The sequence below is a fragment of the Aulonocara sp. 'chitande type north' Nkhata Bay genome, linkage group LG6 (genome assembly GCF_057382095.1).
Source record: "Aulonocara sp. 'chitande type north' Nkhata Bay isolate Kocher_YH1m ecotype deep benthic linkage group LG6, A_spYH_male_GT1.1, whole genome shotgun sequence".
Classification (NCBI taxonomy): Eukaryota; Metazoa; Chordata; class Actinopteri; order Cichliformes; family Cichlidae; genus Aulonocara; species Aulonocara sp. 'chitande type north' Nkhata Bay.
Window position 1 is genome coordinate 19502516 of NC_141349.1, and position 19589 is coordinate 19522104.

At 40.4% G+C, this 19589-nt stretch overlaps 1 protein-coding gene across 11 annotated transcripts in view; it reads left to right on the forward strand.

Annotated features, from left to right (window-relative positions):
- The window catches only part of gab1 (GRB2-associated binding protein 1), a 58877-nt gene that overhangs the window by 6401 nt on the left and 32887 nt on the right, over window positions 1-19589 (forward strand). The window contains exon 1 of one of the 11 annotated variants that reach the window (XM_086295435.1): window positions 5421-5621. The exons of 8 other annotated variants lie outside the window; for them this stretch is intronic. The gene's annotated coding sequence lies outside the window, so the exon portion shown is untranslated. Of the gene's footprint in view, window positions 1-5420; window positions 5622-14200; window positions 14362-16067; window positions 16356-19589 lie in introns of those variants that run through there. 2 more of the 11 variants (XM_086295437.1, XM_086295436.1) reach the window with 2 other exon arrangements.

Consider the following 19589-nt stretch of genomic DNA (forward strand, 5'->3'; position numbering starts at 1 on the left):
TCAGTTCTTGCCTTCCGGTGCACATAGCTTCATAGACCATTGTAGTCCCTGTAGTTTATTGGCATGCACTTTCTGAAAACAGATTAGGATTTTGCTGAACACTTTGTGCAGCCCTTACAAGGGCCTCAGAGCAAGAGCACAGGGCTGCAGGGTAGACCGGATGAAGGAAAATATTGAACCCTGAAGGTCCTCCTCTGGCTCTAAAGGGAGACTGAGGACCTACTCCGTGCTGGTCTTATGGCCTCTTAGCTGAAAAACAAAAAAGCATTTATAGTGTACATCAAAGTGGCTGTTAGCTTTTGTCTGTGGCTGACTGTAAAAAGTTGTCATTTACACACAGTTAAAGAAAACTGTATGCCACCAGTGTAACAACGTGGTCGAACGAAAACAAAGGCATAGCTCATTTGATTAAGTAGAGGATTCATTAAATCTGCTTAGCAAGTGGAACAGAGAACAAACGCTCACTTTCTGTTAACCCTCCCCCCGCCCCTCCCTACGTGCTTGAAGAAACAAACAAACAAGCTACCCAAACGGGATGCAACAGAGGGGTACTTGTGCAGCATTAGCCTCTTAGGCTAACAAAGAAAAATTACTGGACTGTGTCCTCATCGCAGCAGCACCAGCAGCACAGCTCTCCATTTGGAGCAAGCAGACTACTGTTGTGTGATCTGCCACAGCTTGGAAATGGGTTGAATATGCCATTAATTATTCAATGCCCATTACAAACAAATAAGCATTAATTATTAATATATGTGCTACTACAGTAGTTGTCTCTTTTATCCCTGACACAGACTATCGTCACTGTGTTATACATAGGCGGTGTCATTTTCATCGTAGCCTAACTGTTGGTACAGCAGTTTAAAGGATAAAAAAAAAAAGCTGTGGGAATGAGGGTGGGGGGAAATGTGTAGAATCTGTAATATTCACAACCATTTCCCCCCCAAAGAACTGAAAGCTGTTCTGAGTCCTGTACTGGTGTTTTGGTCTTTTGTTTTAAAACACAATCGAAGTAAACATGAGTGTGGTTGTTCTGCATTTTCTTCTGGGTATTTATAGTCTTAAGCATGAAATCAAGTCATTGCCTCACAAAGAAAAACACAGCCATGAAAACAAAACATTCAGTTGGAGCCAGCCCTTGGGGAAGTTGGCAGCACAGAGCAATTTTTATTTTTTTTTATTTTTTTTGGGGGGGGGCATAGTAAATCACTGTCAAACCTGTCACAGCATTACTCAAGTGGTGATGTATACAAAAATATGACACTTTTTATTTTCTTCATTTTTTTTCATCGGTGCTTCATGTGACATCAGTTTTGAGAGTGATGACAACACACATGGTGCATGTCAGTCACCTAAAACATAGTCTGTGTTTTTGATCGTCTCCGTGGGATCTTAACAGCAGCGTTTGGTGCTGTCGATCTTTGTGAGCGCATGCTTCATTGTCGATACAGAAGGTCTCTCATCTCTTATGCAGGCGTTTGTAAGCAGCGTCTGATATTATGTGCATGATGACGAAAAAAATGGGTTTAACGCAACAAACGTGAACTTGAGCTAACCTCGAAATCACGTTCTCATATGTATACTATTATGTCCTGTTATGTAAACTAGACACTTGCATGCATAACCTTTCATGCAAATTCTTGAGCGACGCAGCTGCTTTTCAGAGCACAGTAAACCTTTGTTTATACCAGCACGCCACTGCTTCAAAATGAAGCTGAAGTTTAAGATGATTGTTTACGCGTTACAGACTAAACTTTAGTGTGTGCGCTCCAAAAAGAGTGAGAGGTTACAGTGAGTATGTTACTTGCAAATTTATTTTAAGCTGAAAGGGGATGGAGGATGTAATCGGTTAGGAGTCATTAAGAAAAAGATTTAAGAAGTTCTGCTTTTGAGTGCACGTCAGCGCATAGTTGGTTAGATTTCAGAAATAAATGTCATTTCTGTATGAGAACAAAGGAAATGTGATCATCATTGTGATCATGTCTGTTTTCGGCTTGTTTTTGATTCATAGGTGGCGCTGTGTGCTGATAATGCTTAGAGTTACCTCCCAAAATCTTAACTTTCACTTGTATTATCATTTGTGTATGCCCCTTTAAACTTAATTTGTTACCTTAGTGCAGAAATGACACCGTTGATTTAATTGGTAGGTCAAGGCTAACATGGAGCATTTTGTAAACAGATGTGTCTCTTTTTGCCTGTCGCAGCTGTTTACTGTGTCGTGTGCCAAGTCCGCAAAGCAACTCGTGGAGTGGCTGCAGAAAAGCGGTTCTCATGCAGGCTTGGATTTGCTGTGCGAAACCTGGGAACAGATTCTGAGTTGTGTTTTCTGCTGTAAAATGATCCTTTTATTCCTTTTTTTTTGTCACTGCGCCAAGTCGAAGAGTTTCAAGAGAAGCTATTATTAAATGCAGATGACAGAACCCTCAGAGCTTTGCTGCTGGGCTAATTGCACACGTCATAATGCGTCTTATTTTCTGATGACTGACGGTTGTCTCATATGCAAGGAAGTGACACAGGCCGAGGTTAAAGAAAGCTGAACGTTTTTTTTGATCACAATGCTCATTCCTGGTTTTCGTGTTGCGACTTGCCAGCTAATGACACGAGGCGGTAAAAATAGGACGTGTCATAAGGCTGCTTCTATTTCCAGGGTGTAGTTGTAGTCTTGTGTGGAAATAAAACAGTGTTAGTAGGGAGAACACAGAAGGCCCATAGATGGTTTACAGTAAATCAAACACAAAGGCCGAAGGGGTCCCTCTTCCCACCAGATTGGCGCACGTCATTTGAGGGAACGAAAGCTATCGCGAGTCGGGCCAAATGTCTGATTATTTGCATTTTCTGGATTCTTGCAAAGCGCGCAAACATTCTCCAAGATTAAAGGTGAAGGACCATAAATATGTGTGCAGGAAACGACAGGCGGGCAGGCAATAATTTTATTGTCATTGCGGAGGAGAGCAAAGCTTAAAAAAAAATAAAAGCAATCAAGATGAAAAAGACTGGAGTGCTTCTCAAAGCCCCACCATTAGGCAGCCTCCAGTGAGAGCAGCTCTCTGTTCTCTCCCTCTTTCTTTCCGTTCCCAGTGCTTCTTGGCAGGCTCAGACAGCAGGAATGCGAGGTTGCTCTGTGCTCCTCTTTGCTGGTCTGCAGGGGTGTGAGCGCCTGGTCCCTTGCTGCTGCTGCTGGTGGTGGTGGTGCCGCTGCTGGCTCCTCAGCTGAGGATTGAATGGGCTGGACTACACTACCGTGCACTGCACTGCTCTGCAATGCAATGCGCTGGCTGATTGTTGTTTCTCCAGCACCATGAGGGAAGAGGAGCCGCTCCCTGGCGCCCCAGCAAGGCATGGCTGCTACTTCCTGTGTGTGGTGTGATGGCTACCAGATGGCGAGTGAAGACAGAGGAAGGGTCCCCTGCTCTCTTCTTTTTCTTTCCTTGGCTATTATATTGTTAACTCCTGCATATGTCCTCTGCTGCTCTCTAATATGTTTTATATATATAATATAGCTGCAAATGTTTATGTTAATAACAGATAATGAGAAGATGAATTTGGAACTTAATGTTACCGAGCTGTTTATGTACCTCCGAGTTATACTCACGAAAGACTCCACTGTGACTCACTAGTGATCTGTGACTCACTGAAGAGTTGTATACTTTGAAAAGCCATTCTTGACACACTCTCTTTTAAAAGTCACTGCAGTGTTTTTTTTGTTTTTTTTTGTTTTATTTTCTTGCACCGTAGAAGCACTCACTGCTGGTGTCTTTGGACACACCTGGAGTACGACAGCACATATTTTCATGGTGGTACATTGAATAGGTAAAACAGAAAATAGGAAGAAAATGTAGCCAATGAAAGCGGGATGCTTTTTGTTTAAAAATGTCAGTAATATCCTAATTAATTGGCTGCCAAATGCTAGATTATTTTGGCATAATGTTACCTTCAGATGTGTCCTTTTTGCAAGCAACAACTAGTTGTAGTTCTGGTGTTTTGAGGTTGTTTTTGGTACTACTACTACTACTACTTCATACGGAACAGATTATTATTGAATTTGACTGAATTTTAAATCAGCAGTTGACCCATATATGCAGCCTGAGGCCTGTAAATACCATACAGGAAACAGTATCTGCTGATGTGATGTTTATCGTCACGTTAGCTCGACAAAGAGAAGCTTTTGCTGCCACGTCTTGTGATCTAAGCCTTAAAGAAAAAAAAGGCAACTTCCTCTTCTGTTTTTTTTCTTTTCCTTTCACAAATGCCAAAGATAAACAAGAAATTTTCCATTGTGTCAAAACTTGTAGTTGCACATCAGATATTCAAATGGCTTACACAAGTGTTACAAATAGGTCCCAGAGGTTCCCGTGGATAATTGGACATGTGCTGTGCGTTTGCAGAATCTCCGAGCTTGTTCCTAAGACTTTTGTTTTATTCCAGAGTTTGCACTAGATAAGATGCTCTGTACTGCAGCTGTGGTTGACCTGTAGGCTACAGCAGTGAGAGTGAGAGCACAAAAATCATGGTTAACCTTGTTCACATTCAACAATGAATGATTTAGTCTACCGCAGCCTGTGTAAGTAGGATGATGGAGAAGAAGATAAAACGGTATCAAGTCATAACAACCAATTTTGAGCTGTTTTATTTGTATAATAATTGTATTTAGCTTAAAAAATATGCCCAATACAAAGTCCCCCTGGATGGTGAACTTAGGCACCGCTGGGCTTGCAGTATACTCTGTATTGCTCTTCCTGAATTGAGCCCATGGATGAATTTAATACTTGAATATGTTGGATGGTTTGAGGGTTGCTTTGGAAGGTAGAAGTATGTGTGACTGTATCTGTTCCCATTTAACGCTTCACCTGTTGCACACACATACACAGCTGGCACTCGAGTTATGCAGTGCTGTGTGATCTGACCCTAGCCGCTGTGTCTGCAGCCCCTTAATATAGCCCGCTGCTGTCATGGTACTTTTTTTTTTCTTTGCCCCTCTTCCCTCGCTCTGCGAGCACCAATTTGTGTGCATGTTTGTCCCACTCTTTAGACAGGCTGAGTTAGACATGTGGGTGTTGACAAGTCAGCTTTGAGACTAGATGCGAAATATTCCTACTGACCTGTGTAATTTCCTAACTTACTGTGACTCACAGGCCGCTCTTACAGTGAATCTTATCAACTAATAGTCTCGTTCTTCATTTGGTCTTAAACATCGTATTTAATAAGAAACCAAAACATCAAAAAAAGGGTCTCTTTGGTATTTACTACTGCTGCTGTTTCTTCTACTGTCCATAATTGCGTTAGTTATGATGGTACTACCTAGTATCTTTGCCCTGGCCTCCAGCCAAAGGACGTTGTTAAACCTGTAGTCATGTACACACACACAAACACACCTACACACACACATGCGCGCTGAGAGAGACAGAAAAACTCCTGCTCTTGTAGACGATTCACTCGTAGCCTGATTGGAAGCTGAGAGTCTGGAGGTCCTACCTTTCTTGTTTAGCTGTGTGTAAAGTTTCCTGGGCACACTTCTCTTCCTTTTACTTTTTTTTTTTAAAACAAACTTGTGGAATACCTTGACGTTTTTGCCTCCACTCTAAAACGATGGCATTTGGATAACCCAGTCACATTTGATATTCAAGGTTGGTGTATAAGATAAGTTGTTTTCCTTTGAATATAAGCAACTAATGCTTGTAAGCGTTTGAGGTGAGCGAAAATGAAAGTGTTTAAATCCATAAAACTTGATTTGGTGTTGCATTTCTATTTTAAACAGTGTATTTGAAGTTTAAGGTAACCTTTTATGTTGAATTTTGAGCTTTTAAGTCCCGTGTGAAACAAGCACAGTTTTAGTTTCTATTCGTTTTAAAGGATGATAAAAACGAAACATCTGTGTTCCTTATTTTGCTGTTTCTGTCAGATTCCCGTTTGCTTGCACTGCATTGTTTATTTTCGGGGGCTGAAAGCTGAATTGTTTGAGCCCGTCTCGTCAGCGGTTAAGAAACGGTATGCTCATGTGAACAGTCTGCTATGCCAAAAGAATGTGTTGAATTCTAACCATGCGGCTTTGACAAGTGCATGTGACTAGAGCAGGGCGATATGGCCAAAAATATTTATCACGATATATATTTGAAAATTTGCGATAACGATATAACTGATGATATAATTGATGCGAGACAAAATACAACTCCACAACATTACTAGCGCAAAAAGACAACCTTCCATTTATTTTCACTTAAACAAGAAGCTGGTTTTTATGTACATTAAAGCTTTATAAAAATGTAACAGTGCAAATGCAAATTCCTTGAATGAATGTGCAGGTAATCAAAAATGATGAATGTAATGGGTAACCATCTTAAAGTGTCAAGGCTGTGGAGTGGCAAAGTGTGCATACTTTTGACTTTCTGCTTATCTGGGAGGAAAAAGTGAAAAACTGAAAGCCAACATGCCAAGGAGATATGGCAGGAATATGATAAACTTGTGTTTTAGGGAGTAATGTGTCCTGAAGTGAGAAGCAGATGTTATCTGTGCTACAGCTTTAGTTCTCATGGCCGAGAATGCTGCCTGCATTCACAAACCACCCTCCCTGTATGAGCAAGGTTATTTCAACACTGAGTCTGGGAATAATTTTCAGCTACCATTCTGATTGGTTATATTTCAGTTGTATTTGGTATCTGTTAGTGACTCAGCAACCATAACCTTTATTAGAGGAACAATTCATCAATTTATTTGGCAATCATGAAAATGATTGGAGGTTATTTTGTCATTTTCAGGCATGATTGTGAAGAACATTTCTGTGGTGTGTCGGCGTGCAGAGTGGGAAAGAAATTAGTTTGAAAAGCTCTGATAATGTTTAAAATAATAACAAAAACCTGGCCTAAAGTGCAATAGATGCACAGTCTGTCTTTCTCATGTCCTGAGCTGTTTTCTTGCTCAGTCGGTAATAGGCATTGATTGCTAACCTGGATTTTGCCCTTTCTACCACAAGCCAATGTTGATGGTCGTTTACCATGGCAGAGAAGCAATAGTATGAATTACAAGAAAGTGAGAAGGATATTAAAGTAATAGTGAAGATGTCTTTTAATGATTTGGTGAATGCATTTCAAATGCGCCTCCATTTTCATTTTGAATTTCACAATGGCATATGTAGGTGATACATGTATCTTGAATTTTTGACTTTGCATTGTTTGTATACAGGCTTTATTTTTTTATTTTACAATTAGTTTATAAAAATGCATTAGGGACAACTATGGGTTTAGCCTTTCCCAATGATACTTCTGCATGTGGACTGGAGGAGTCGGGGATCGATCCACCAACCTTACACTTATCAAATGACCCCACTCTACCACCTGAGCCACAGTTGCCCAGTTGGACTATTTAAGAAAGACTACAATTTTGCATTAAGAACTTTTTTCTTCTCTAAGAAGTAATTAGTATTTCCCCACTGGTTGTGAGTGGTTGCTGGAGATTGAAATAAACTACCAAAACCATGAGTCTCACAGTCCTAGAGACTAGTCAGTGACATCCCCCTGTGTATTCCCCAAATAGCTGGCAAGTGACTGCTTGAGGTTGCTTGCTGTCAATGAGTGCAATTGTTTGAGATTTAGGGCGCTGCACTGAAAACCTCCGTGCAATTACTTTAATCTGCAGCTGATGCTATGATCACCCTGTAGTTTGCGTGGAAGACTGTGGACACTCGACAGCTACTCACTAAACCATCGTCAAACTGTGAATAGTGGGACGCATACTTAAAAAGGAGACCATTTGCTCTCAAAGAAAAAGCTGCGTCTTTTGAAAGATGTTGGTTTTAATATTAAGGTACAACTTTTACTTTGAAGGCAAACGTTCTGTTTCCAGTTTGTGTCTCAAGTTTCAGTGTGGCTTAGTGGTTGGTTAGTGACTGTTTGCACACAAGTTGGTGTCTTCCATGCAAACGCACAACCAAAGCAATTGTACGGTGGTGCAGCTAAGGATAAGAACAGGTTCTCTAAAATAACCGGTTCTTAGTTGAATTCCTTGGAATTGTTTGTCTGCTTGCCTGTCTGTCCCGCTTATCAGTTCTTGTACTTGCGCTACAATCAGCTGATTTCAGTTGTTGGAGGAGGAAATTAGTAGGCACGTTTACAGTGTGGATACGGACATAATTTTTATTTGCATTGCACAAAAGGACAAGAGCGTGATGGTAAAGTGCAAACTGCATCCAGGACAGAAATGGCTGCATCGTGCTGGTAACACAACTTCAGCTCTTTGCAAGTACCTGCACAGACAGCATGCTAACGCTAAGCTAGCCACTGAACCTTATCAGGTAACAAGCAGTAAGGCTGAAGCCTCTGTTTCTACCTGTGTTTTTTTGTTGTTGTTGTTGTTGTTGTTGTTGTTTAAAAAAAAAAAAAAACCCAAAAAATTGTGTCCAGTTTCACCTAGTGACAGTGATAGCCTTGAGTGATCGCCAACTGGTCAGGGAATACACGTTTTTTCCCCCAACAACTGGTCGTTACCAGGTGGTCGGCACCCTGTCTCTAGGTTTGTGTGACTGAAGCTTCAGCTCATTCAGCTGGATGAGCTGATGAGCTTATGCAATGTAGAGGCATCTGTCCGTCTGACCACAAGTCACAAAATCACTACTCCTCTTGGAGCATTGGAGATTTTAGTAAAACAAGATTATTTTGTCCTGACTATTAGGGATTGTTTTTACAAGGGCGATTTATTTGTTTATTTGCCCATGAGTACGCTTGCTAATAATGATGGAGCTAATAGAAGCAGTCAACATAAAAAAAATAATAGCACTGTTTTAACAGCAGCCTCTTTTATCTGTGATCAAATGCTCATGCAAGTTAGTTGTGTTTGACTCCTTTGCTCGCACTATAGGTCTGCACAGGCACCACACCGCTTTGGTTACATCCTTAGGTTTACCTCTTTCATCCAGTTTAAAGCCAAAGAAATCCAGAATTGGCGACTCTTTTTTTTTTTTTTTTTTTTTTGGCAATTATTTCATCCATGTTTGGACTCCTTCTGTGTTGTAAACGCGTGAGCCTCCTTCAATTTAATTCTCATTACTTTGTACAATAGAGCCAACCAGTTCTGACTAGAGATGGACCGATCCGATATTACGTATCGGTATCGGTCCGATACTGACCTAAATTACTGGATCGGATATTGGAGAAAATTAAAAAATGTAATCCGATCCATTAAATATCACGAAATAACCTCACAAAACTTGCAACACGCCGTAACTCACCTCAGAACGTTAGCACGTCGGAGCAGTATGCATCACGTGATAGAGCGGCTGTGGCATGCGGGACCTATCGGTGGTCTGGATAGCATGTGGAGCTTTGCTAGCAACCCGGCATTTCATCTCCGACAAAGTTATCCCGAGAGAAGTAAAGCAAGTGTGTAAGTCCATCTCTGAATGTTTGTAAAGCATTCCCACGTTAAGCTTAACGAGCGACTGCCTCTTCTTGCTGCTACTTCAATCATGAAACTGCTTAATGATCAGCTGATCGGCTTTTCTGTCGCGAGTCCGTCTCTCTTGTTTGTTTTTGGCCCACTTTGCACCAGAAAGAGGAAACCAGCGGCTGAACAACAGCAGCACGTTTAAGCTTGATCAGCTGTTGTTAGAATGTATTTAATATTACTTTCTACACCAGGATCTTTTTCTACGTACTGTAGCTGACGCTGGTAACTGTGCAGGGGCGGATCTAGCAAAGTTTAGCCAGGGGGGCCGATAGGGCATTAACAGGGAAAAGGGGGCACAAAGACATACTTTTCTTTCTTATTCTCATTTAAAATGTCTCGCTTTTAATAAATAATTATCCAAATCTTACACCCAAAGTTTTAATTTGATGTAAAATGAATAGAAGTCAATTACTGTATATAGTGACTATTAAGTCTAATATATATACCCTAGTAAGCTATAGTACTTTTTCCTTTGGGAAGGTACCATCTGTGCAGTCTGCAATTTTGTTGAAGAAAGATGTTGAATCTATTTAAGCATCATGAGGTGGAGCGTGAGGGGTGGTTCCCTATTTTTTTATTTTTTTATTTTTGTTGTTGCTGGGAGTTGGAACCCTATTAGTTAGGTTGCTTAATATTTATGCTAAGTACCCTTTAAAATACCAGAATAGGGAGGATGGTGTAGGTTTAAGTTTATTAGATTGATCAGTATTGCTGAACTATGAAATATTTTTTTTGCATACAGGTATAACAGAATAGCTTTAGTGTAGTTGTTGTTTTAAACTTGAGTATGAACTTATACAAAATGCAGCAAGATATTTAAAAAAACAGTTTTGTTGATTAAAACACACTATATCGGATTCATATCGGTATCGGCAGATATCCAAATTTATGATATCGGTATCGGACATAAAAAAGTGGTATCGTGCCATCTCTAGTTCTGACAACTTAATTTTCTTTATGTACTTCACACAATTCAGTAACCTGTGAATGGTGATGATTGTGATGAATCAGATGAACCACTGTGTCATTAAAATTCAAGTTTTACCCCCCCCCCCCCCCCAAAAAAAAAAAAATGCTTGAGATCACTGGTCTAAATTAGAATTATCTTTACATGAATAAATATTTTACAACACGGAAAATTTGGAATTTCTGTGAAATCTTAGCTATATTGTGGAAGTGGGAATGTCTCAGGATACTTCATAAGTTAGTCTTACTAATCAGAAACTGTTGACAGCTGTCGGCAAACAGTTGAGATAAATAAATGGGAATAAATGAAAATGGCACTTCAGTCACTTTACTCAGCTGGACATCCTTATATCCGCTCTCAGACACAAGTTTTCCTCGATCTATGACCACGTTCTTGTCAGTCTCATGAATCTTGATCTCGTGGAGTCAGGCCTTGTTGGAGAATCTTCACCATAAGCTGTAAACAGTCATGTTCCCCGAGGATCAAAATATGCAGCATCGTTGTTCTGATTTTTATAGTCCAGTCGGTCAGATTTGTGACCTTGCCAGCTCTGGAGTCAATCTTTTCATGCACTTTTAATTACACTTCGGAGATGTGTTCATAATTGTTAGGATGACTGCATTTTCTATGTGCTGTTTTTTATTCTCCTCGTCCCTGAAGTGAAGGTTGTGGAGCCGGTAATAGGCGGCTATCAGTTCTGCTTATGCATCCAATACACTCCCCTGATTATTCTTCCTTCACATGCGATGTGACCATGATTGTCACTAGTATATCTTAAAGTGTAGCTTACTCTGATTGTACTTTTTAAATACTGTGTAATCTTATAGAGTTGCATTAAACATATGAATTTGTAGGAGGGTCATCCTGTCGCCTCACAGCAAAAAAGTGCGTTTTTGCGTGGAGCTTCCACGTTCTGTCTGTGCTTTGGATTCCCACAGTCCAAAGACATGTTTGTTAGGTTAACTGCTGATTCTAAGTTGTCTCGAGGTGTAGATGTGAATTGGAATGGTTGTCTACCCTTTTGCGTCTAACACAGCCAAGTCTAACACAGGACTAACAGGGTGGATCCTGCCTCTTGTCTGAGTGACAGCTAGGATAGTCTCCTGATAAATTGGGCATCTTTTTGTAACCATCATCAGAAGCAGCAAAAATGTTATAGCTTATGAATAAATCCTCATTGTCCTGCAATTTTTTTATATTTTTTCATATAAAAAAAGAGGCAGTCTGTGGTCAGGACTATTGAGGTGAATGGTAAATTGTTTATTAAAGGGTATGGGACACCACTTTGTTTTTAATGGAGACAGCTCTTACAAAGGAGTTAATGCATAATTGCGGTTTAAGTGGTGGATCAAACTCTGGCTTTCTCGCTACAGCATGCATTAGATGGCCATAAAACCTTGAAATGCACAATTGCATGGATTTTTTTTTCCCCCGTTCCACATTACAGAGCAAGATCTTTATATATAGACTATACGTTTTAGGAAGTTAAACCTTTTGTATAAAAGGTTTAATTTGTAGATAAGTGTCCCATAAGTGAGAATAAGTCAGCAAACATGTAAACGCTTAAAAAAAAAAAAAAGCCACAATGTTTTGTGTAATAATTTAGTTTGAAAAATTGTTGGCATTGTTGTCTTTGCCGCTTGTAGTGTGTACAAGAAATTCCACACATTCTTTGGTAAAGGCGAACCAGTGTGTGGGAAGCACACAGCCACTGATGCAGCACACAACCTCTCAGGTATGTGTTTACAACATACAAATTTGCTTTCAGCTGAAAGTAAAGTAGTATCATCTGAATGTGACAACAGAGAGCAGAGGTGTGTACCAGTTTCAGGGGACTGGTGAATAAAGGAGGTGTGTCTTTACCTTGGCTGAGAAACAAGCCCGGGCATGCTCATCAGCTCTAAGAACAGGACACCAAACACGTTAATGAAAATAAGAATCAACAAGGTGCGCTTCAGATCTGTGAAAGGCAGCTTAGTGAATTATCTTTTGCAGCAGAGTCATTAACTTGTAACTCTGATCTTTATAACACCGAGCTTTTTTAAAAAAATGTTTTTCCTTCTTCTGTAACCTGGCACCACTTTTTTGAAAGCAACACCACTAGCCACACAGAATTACATATCAGACTCCATTTCCTTATCTCTGCGTTCGGCATCTCAAGCCATTTCCTAGTGGACAGACTCTTCCAAGGGAGCGACTAATTAGATCACGTCTAAGGCAACCTCTCACTGGCCACTAAATCTGATTTGGAATAATTTTCATTGGACTGATTGGATTAGACTGCTACATGGATAAGAACTGGGTTAGATGCACACATGCAGTGGAGTAACACAGTGTCTGTTACCCAGCTTTTCTTTTTTTATGCCATTTTTTAAATAGTAATATAAATATCTTTATTTTTTATAGATATCTTGCCGGGGGTTCATTGGTGTATACTTCATTTGAGGGCAAGCATTATTAACATAACAAATAAGCCTAACATTTACACACATACACCCACACAGGCACTCACAGATGCTTTTTAGTAGTGATGTGCGATACCACTGATTTCCTTTCCGATCCGATACCAAGTAAAATTCAGGGTGGTATCGGTGATACTGATCCGATACCGATACTCTGTACAAAAACTTAATGTTTCATTGCATTACATAATACAATATATAATTGTATTATGTAATTGTAATAATAACATAACCATATTGCTTCATAATGATTAGAGGACATCAGACAACTTGTTTTTATTGCTTAATAATGCAGAATAATCATATAGAAATAAAAAAAAAACTGACGTTGTGCGCTATTTGAGCATGTTGCCTGCGTGCAGCACTAAAGGACTCTGCGAGAGACGTCTGTCTCGCTCTAGCAGCACCTTTCCCTCTCCTCCTCTTCAGTTCACCTCAACATAAGCTCATCATATTCTGTGATGTGATTTACTCCGAGGTGTTTGACGAGGTCAGTGGTGTTGCCACAACACCTCACTGTCTTGCCACATATATCACAAACTGCGTCTGGGCTGTTTGTGGAGGTAAAACGCGTCCACACATGACTCTGTTTGCGCTCAGCCATTGTTGTGAGTGTGCACGCCATGGGCTGCAACACATTTATACAGCCGTATTTCGCATATGACTATGAAAGGCATAAGAGAAAGTAGTTCCTTCCAAATTAGACGATCTGAATGATATAGTTTCTTTCCACTGCGTTCATTTTAATGGAAAAACTACAAATTTACCCCAGAGTACTAAAATATCGATATTATAATATGAGAATCGATTCTAGAACATAAATTGCTGGTATCGGAAGAATCGATATTTCAGTATCGATCCGCACACCACTACTTTTTAGTCCTGACTGTGGAGAGGTCATTCATCTCACTGTGCAGTGGGGGTGCAGTGGGATCATCATGAGTCTGCAGCACAACCTGCTGTAGTGTGAAACTGAAGACTTGATGTATAAATATACCAGAATATCCACGATATTAATATATAATATCATTGATGTCTCTCTTTGTACTGCAGGAGTGAATAAAAAAAAAAAGAAAAAAAAAAGTAGTAGTCATGCTTGGAATGCAAAGTGGGATGGTGCACTTTGTGGCGTGTGGGCACAGCTTGTTGAGTAGTGGCTGATATTTTTGGTTCTACCCACCTATCTTGAGCCAGCCTGTTGTAGGTGTTCTGCAGTGTAGAAATGGTGTGCAGTGGGGGGTTTGCGGTGGGCAGTTGTTGCCAGGGGAGGTGGTGTGTTATTTTCAGTCCATTGTGTCTACTTCCTGTGGGTCAGGGGTTATTGGAGCAGGGTGTTGGAGACTTGACAGAGTGAGAGGAGGGGAGGGAAGTCAGTAGGGTAGGCAGGAAAGTGACCAGACTCACTCGACAACAGTGGCTGGTCAGCGGCTTGGTTACCTTGCTTCTCTTGCACCGTTTTTTCTTTTTTATCTGAGCTAAGCTTGGACTCGTCAGAACCAGGTAAAGATATATTAATTGCTCTTTAGTAACCAGCCAGCTTCTCATTCAGGATTCTGTTTTGTGTCATTGTAGATTTGCTGCTTTGCTTATTTAACAAACAGCGGTAGCTTTGTAACCCTCTGCAGTAGGTCAGAAATAGAGTCAAGTATTTATCAGACATTTAAATTGAAATTTGTACTTGAGGCAAAGTATGCAGGAAATATAGAAGACAGGAAGTGGGTGGAAGTTTTGACGACTCTTAGGTAGCCTAAATCCCACTTTATGGTTGTGTATTTGGACCAAATGATTGTGACTATCACTGATGGCTACACTTGTACACAAAAATGTGTTGTTACAGCACAATTAATCTTTAAATAAACCATATGTAAACAATTGAGTGTAAATGAACAACCTCAAGTGCCTTGTTGAAAAGTTATGAATGAGTATCACAAAAAAGTGCTCCCAAATGAACACAAGGCATTTTCTTTTTTTTGTTTTGTTTATCACAGACAGGGCCAGGTGTTCAAAATGGCCACAGTTGTGTTGGAAATTCTTTAAACATAAGCGTGAGCTTTGCCTATGCAAAAGGAAATGACCATCATTGACTGCAGCAACTTCCAGCGAGTGCTGTGACAGCTCTTGTGTGAGAAGAAACTGTCTTTAAGAGCAGTATTGAATGCATTAGAGACACTTTAAAGCCACCTGAAATGGCAAGCACCGTTTATTGGGAAGTAAAAATCCATGACCATGGTGCCATACAATTCACCTGCCATGTCTTTAACTCTAAAATGGTTATTAAACACTTATGTTTTTCCTTGTTTGTGCTTTGGTTCTGGCTGCACACAAGGACATTTTGGTTGTTTTGTTTAACAACTAGAGTAATACTATATGTATACTAAATACAATCTCTCACCCACACATTGGTATCAGGTAACACTGGCTGTGCAACGTGAGCAAATCCTTGAATTCTCTTATAAAGTTTTCACAGTGCAGATGTGTTACCGTCTCTGCTTCCTCTACCCGCTGCATAGACGTTAATAGCATTTATAGCACAACGTGCACAGGAATCCCCTCAGTGAGTCATTAGCTTCCAAAGAAGACAGTCATCACTGTCAAATTGCATCATTTGGGCCACGTAGTTTTAATGGAGAAGCCGACACATTACCTGTTGCGGTAACAGGTAAATTTTTAGCCGAGGTTCTAAAGTTAGCACCCGACAAAACAGCCCCCAAACACAGCCACGGTGACAAAAGAAGGCAAAACAGGAAATCTTTTTGCCCGGCTTGTGTGTTGGGAACAGATGACCAGGAAGATAAAAAGCGCTTACAAAGTGGAAACTTCCACAAAGGGATGTTATTTTGCTTTGTGTGTGTTTTTTCTCTCCTTTTTGCTATTTCACAAAGACTCGTGCTTCCTGGAAAACCTAGCAAGAGGTATTTGGTTTAGGTACGATGAGAAAAAAAAAAAAGTATATCTATGTATATGTAGTTTCCTACATTATAGGAAACTACTGACACTTCTGTGTTCCTTGAGTCATACTGGGATGTGAGACTGTGTTAATATTTAAACCCGCTCCACTGGAGTTAATGCTTTACCTTGTGAGTACGGTTTAAGTCTGAGCCTGTCTGAAAGTGAGGCCGGGGTGACCCACCATTCTCTCAGCTACTCTTCAGAGCTGCTTATCGGTTCTTCTCCTCCTCGCGCTCTCATCTGTTTCATCTCCCCCACCTTCTCCCTCTCACTTTCTCTCTCTCGGTCTTTCCCTCCTGCTGTCGGAGCACACTCTAATGAATGATATGGGATGATTGCTTGGCTGAGAGTTCCTGTCTCCGCCCTGCGAGGAAGAGTTAGTGCAGAAACGACAGCAAATGCACAGCTGCCTATCCAAGCCAAAGAAGTAACAGGGATACTGTGGTCCTGGGCTGTATGGACACGAGACGAAGGTCACGCAGTTGGTTTAGGGCACATCCTCAACAAAGCTTCAGAGAACAAACTGCCTGCTGTTGCAAACCTGGGTAAGCATTACCGTTTCAATTGTAGATCTTTTTTTTTTTTCTTCACCCTCGAAGTTCAAGGTCACGCCACACTTTAAAAAAATTACCACCTTTTAGTTGTTTCAGATTGTCCTACTGTGTATTTGAAGTTATGGCTAGGTGGTTGTGGTCTTTGCTTTAAGTTGTAGTAGTTTTTGAGGTAATAGAGTTTGAAGAATCATGGTGTTATCCTACTATTAGGTCACCTGTGAAAGCCCATAAATGAAGAACACCTGTTTGCCCTTCAGATGGTCTTTCATCTTTGTGTGCGCTATTTGCAAAGATAGCAGTATGACTACCGGGGTCTGTGTTCTTTGGACCGCTACCGTAGATTGTTGGGGCTGGGGTCAGATGGCGCCTGGCTGGGTGAGAATTTCACAGCTGCACATGAAAGCAAAGTGACCGAAGGATGGTGGATCGAGGGAGGGAATGACTGATTGTGTTGATGGGGAAGGAAGCGAACTGGCATGTTTTGATCCTGCAGTAGATGTTCCTAATGGGTCAGCGCACTGCTGAAGAGCGCACGTTCTGTTTTTACTGTACACAGCAGATGTCTGTTCACCGGTTTATTTCTGGCAAAGTTGGAATGCACAAGTGGTAGCTCCATCATATATGCCCAGTTGCATAAAACAACTGCCATGTCGCCATGTTTGTTTGGTCTTAACAGCCTCTACCCAGGCTGGCTGTAGCTGCTGCACAAGTTTCTGCACAGATCCCCATTAACTTGATATTTGGTTGTGCAATAATGAGATATTATCATTTGTAATTAAGCATTTTAAAACAGTTTCTTAAGGACATTCTTATATTGAAATATTGGGCTTCAGAATAATTACATGTCTCCAGCCTGTTCTAGTGTGAAATCTCATGTGCTCAACTTATAAAGCTTTATAAATCTCAGAAAGCCATGAAAATTAGTCAACCATTAGTCTTACCATGTGAAATATATAGCATGATAACATCTTTAATAATTTCCATATTGATATTTGAATATTGCAGATCATTCATTCATTGTTGTTTACATTTAGAAAAACTAAAATATACCAGCTATGCAAGACCTGCACAGTTAAAAAAAATAAAAATTAATCTACATTGTTTAATATAGGCCCTGTATCTTTTGACTTTAATAGACATGCTACTTAGATAGGTTATTGTTTTATGTTTCGGGCCTATCCCCACCAAATGAAGAAATAACAGGAAATTTTGAATGGGCTTTGTTGAGTAATGTTGAATTTTTTGGCACGACATTCGTGACTCGGATGACGTTTCTGATTCCCTGCATTTCGGGCAACATTTTCTGATGAGTCCGTGGTATAGGCTCATATTGCAGTAAAAATATCATTGTTGTCTGTACAGAGCTATGTGCAGCCACAGAATGAGCAAGCACAAAATTCATCAATATTACTGCTTTATACCCATCCAGTTTTGTGTCTGCTGTTCGTCATAAAACTTTGCTGAAATATATTAAAAAATGTCTGAAAATGAACACAGGATTTAAAAATAAATAAATAACACAGAGAACTTTAATGCAAGGTTAGTCATTTGCAGTCAATTAAAAGTGAAAATGTCTGTTTTCTTGTGAATTGTTGGTCTTGAACTTTGGCTCTTCTGAAAGAATTGAGACTTGGGATTCTCACTGTTGTGTTTTTTGACCTGTGTGGGAAGATGGGGTAGTTGCATACAAAGGAACGATGTGATGGTTCTTGTTTTCTCTTGGAGAAGAGAGAAATGAAGAGGTTGACTCTGAGATGGGAGCATGGCTATGCTGTGGTAACGGTTCATAATTGAGAAGTTAAGAACCAGTTGGGATTTTTTTTTTTTTTTTGTGGGTGTTTCTAAGATGAACATTTAAAGGTTCAGTGGGACACACACATAAGCTGGTATTGTAGTTACTTCGGTTTGTTTGCCTGGGTGGTCCTATCTTTAGCTCTGTTTTCTATTTCTCTTTGTTAATTTCCTCTCCCGTCTTTGGCCTCTCAGCACTGCAGGTCATTGAATTGTGCATTTCTTATGATATAATTTATTTGGACAATTTAATCTCTCCTGATTGTAATACCTAAAATGACTAGTTAAATACATGATAACTTCAATCACTAGTTAATCATTTTTCCAGTGAAAATGCTAAACACTCTCCAGCGTCTTCCTTTCTGTCATGGCAGCTTGCTTCTTGGAAGTAAATAGCTAGGTTTCATTTGACGTAGACGTGACGTCGACGTAAAGCGCGAAATTTGACTGGCGGTCGGAAGTGAAAAAGATAAGCGCAAAATCACAGACAGACAGTACGCAAAATGCCTATGTCCTGTTGTGTTTACGGATGCTCCAGTAGGTCGACCCGAGAAACTGATAAACGGTATTTTAGGGTACCAAAAATAGCCCAACGAAGAGGAGAAAAATGGAAAATTCTAACCGAAAAACGTAGGAAAAAATGGATTTTAAATTTACGTTTACAGTCGGGAGGAGCGGAGTCTGCCAATGCCCGTGTCTGCAGCGACCACTTCGTCAGAGGTAATGTTATGTTTGCAAACGAACTTATTAGCATTAGGTTGTCGTTAAATTCTCGTTTACTTAGTGCTTTTAAGTTAGTAGTCTAATATTGACTTGATTGGGACTATAGGCTGCCCAAGTGCTTTGGATGACGAAGAGGACTGGGCTCCGACGGTCAATCTCGGCTACGAACGAAAACCCAGATCGGAATCAGTTCTCAAACGAGAGAAAAGAATGAAGCTTAAGGCAGAACAGCATCAATGTGCAGAGGCGATTTTGGATATGCAACAGACGGCTGAGAGCCCGGATTTGAGCCTAGTGACAGTGGAGAACAGGCTACTAACCCTGCCATACAATTGCAATGAGCTGCAATCACTTCTCCATCCTCCTTTGCAATTACCCAAGTCTTCAGAGGTGTCTCGTTAGACCGCTGAGAATGGTTTACCTTGAAACAAACAACTGTCACTCTAACGAAGTCCTAAGGATGTGGCATGTTTGTTGACGTTAAAGCCGCTACCGCTAACTGTTAGCGTGTTTAAGATAAAGCAATATAAGAACAAACACTCACCCTTGCAAACACCAAACTGTATCCATCACGGAGACGTTTTGTTCCAAGGTTGTGGACCCACCCGCTGACAAAAAAATTGTACGCCTCCAGACTCTTGAAAGCTTTCATTTGCTGCCTAGTGTAGTAAGAAGTCTGGAGGACCAAGTAGTTGGTGATATCCACAGCCT